The 2,713-nt window shown below is 35.8% G+C and overlaps 1 long non-coding RNA gene across 1 annotated transcript; it reads left to right on the top strand.

Moving 5' to 3' along the window:
- The first annotated feature begins 1,013 nt into the window (after positions 1–1,013).
- Positions 1,014–2,359, top strand: LOC125268233. The gene is made up of 3 exons (XR_007184843.1): positions 1,014–1,160; positions 1,279–1,345; positions 1,693–2,359. It is a non-coding gene; the product is annotated as an uncharacterized LOC125268233 (long non-coding RNA).
- Positions 2,360–2,713: the final 354 nt, after the last annotated feature.

The following is a 2,713-nucleotide window of genomic DNA, read 5'->3' as shown; positions in this document are numbered from 1 at the left end:
GCAAGATAATTAACACTTTCAATGCCCAGAAAGGTACTAAAGACATATTTAAAACAGTTCATGTGACTACAGTGGTTCAACCTTAATGTTATGAAGCAACGAGAAAACTTTTTGTGTGCCAAAATAACAAAATAACGACTTTATTCAACAATATCTAGTGATGAGTGATTTCAAAACGCTGCTTCATGAAGCTTTACGAATCTTTTGTTTCGAATCAGTGGTTCGGAGCGTGTATCAAACTGCCAGTCACGCCCCCCCCCCCAGTGGTGAACCATTGAAATTTCGAAACACATATGATATAACGAAGCCTCGTTTACTGAAATCACGTGACTTTGGCAGTTTGATACCTACAGTCTATGATTGATACACGCTCTGAACCACTGATTCGAAACAAAAGATTTGTAAAGCTTCACGAAGCAGTGCTTTGAAATCGCCCATAACGAGGTATTGTTGTATAAAGTCATTATTTTTTTATTTATTTTTTGCACACAAAAAGTATTCTTGTCACTTCATAACATTAAGGTTGAACCACTGTAGTCACATGAACTGTTAAATATGTCTTTAGTAGCTTTCTGGGCATTGAAAGTGTTAATTATCTTGCTGGTAATGGAGGCCTCACTGAGCCGTCGGATTTTATCAAAAATATCTTAATTTGTGTTCCGAAGATGAACGAAGGTCTTACGGGTGTGGAACGACATGAGGATGAGTAATTAATGACAGAATTTTAATTTTTTGGGTGAGCTAACCCTTTAAATATGCTATATATATATATATGTAATTAATGTTTTATTACAACTTGAATGTAAGTCTAATTCCAACGATTTCAGTTTCTGAAAATGACTCACGGTTCAGTGAAGGTGGAGTCAGTGAAGGATTGGAAATCATAGTACACGTTTTCATATCTGACGAAAACGACGAATTGACGTCCAAACTTCTGATCCACACTCCAATCCAGTAGGGGGCAGTAATGCACCTATAAGATGGTTTGCTGACTGACAATAAATCCTAAAAGAAGACCTACCAAACTACATTTTAAATTATTGTCCCATGCTTTATTTATTTAATTACATAAATGTATGTCACATTTATGACCATTTTTGTCCAGTTTTGGAGCCGTGACAGAAAGTATGTCATGTACGAAGTGGATATTCAGAAAGTTGGTAGGTAAACAGTAATGAAAGCCTGTAAAAGTAGGGTGCGGATTGGCATCTGTCTTCTGTGGTCTAAATCCTGAATTTAAATGTATGTGACCTGCTACATTTCTTTGCTCAATAACAGTGGCGTCTCCCAGCTGTTCCCCTTTGATAATGGCTTTTAAATGATGAATAGCAGTCAGTTTGTGTAGGTGGGTTGAGTTTCCTTCTTTCATTGTTGATGGTGGGTGACAGAATGATTGAATAATAAATGCCCATTTTTCAGGCACCCATAAATGTGGGCAAAACAATCGTGTTTTAAGCTGCTAAGACATCTTGTAGAAAAACCACATGAATTTCACTTGTGATTTTAACATGTTTTTGCACGTTAAATTAAACATGTACATGCGGTCCAATGTGACCACATGTGTTTTTGCACATGTGAAATTCATGTGTCTGAATCTCTTAAAGGCCTTTAAATTAATGGTCAAATTTTTAAAGCGAAGTCAGATTTCTTCACTGTATAATCCTTCATTGCTCTACTGTATATGTTCCTCAGAGATATAATGAGGAGAGCAAGCCGTCCTGATTCAGGAGAAGAACTGGGACAGGTGTCTGGGCCCTGCCCCAAACGGCACACTTGATGTGGACTTTGCACATGTCTGTGAAGCCTACAAATCGGTACAGTGTTCTATTTTGCCTGTCTATTTTCAATCATTGCAGATGAGAGTTTTTAATGGAGAAAAAAAAAGAGCATTTACTTGAAAAACAAGGTTATTACTGAATAGACCTCAAGCAGCAGTGCCAGATGGTCCTAATAGAGTTTGAGAGCTTCGAGGATGTTGTTTTGTTTTGTTTTGTTTTGTTTTGTTTTTCAAACCTTTGGGGTTGACAGGAAATCAGGATTGAGGTGATAAGTGAGGCTGAGGGAGTGTTTTGTTTGAATCAAGTTGTTTTGTACAAGGAAAAAAAGCTATTTCACTTGACCACTGGAGCCAAAGTAAGTTAATTAAGACTGATGGTCCAAGGGAATTGGATCACAATGTAAAATCAAGCTTTGTTTCTTCAGAATCTCAGTAGGGGTAAAACTGAAAATATGTAAATGGTGCAGCAATTGAATGTCACGGTTTAGCTCCGTCTATCAATTTAAGGTGTTTTTATTTCAAGCTCTTCACTGACACTATTGTCTCCTTGGTAAACAAGTACACTTACTTTTTAAATTATTGTTGAATTGGAAAGATATCACACTACTGTAGTTGGTGTGGGAGTCATTTGTGGAAAAAAAATATAAAATCACATAAAAAAGTATTTGCAAAATAACTGCAAATGAAATCATAAAAATATAAATTATTTCCACAGAATAATGAAATGCTTTTTTCTCTTTTAAACTAACATATTTTTATGATGGATTTTTATATTTTAAGAAAAGGAGCAAAAATAAATGATAAATGCATGGTACAAAGTTTCCAAGACAGTTTTAACATGACCTTTAGATATAAAAAAAGAATTCTAGTTTTTAGACAAGGGCCTTAAAGCCAGTAGTGTTAGTGAGTGTGTGTGTGTGTGTGTGTGTGAATGCC

Source organism: Megalobrama amblycephala, linkage group LG5 (genome assembly GCF_018812025.1).
Source record: "Megalobrama amblycephala isolate DHTTF-2021 linkage group LG5, ASM1881202v1, whole genome shotgun sequence".
NCBI lineage: Eukaryota > Metazoa > Chordata > Actinopteri > Cypriniformes > Xenocyprididae > Megalobrama > Megalobrama amblycephala.
Note: the sequence above shows the minus strand (reverse complement) of the source record. Positions and strands in the feature narration are given on the sequence as shown.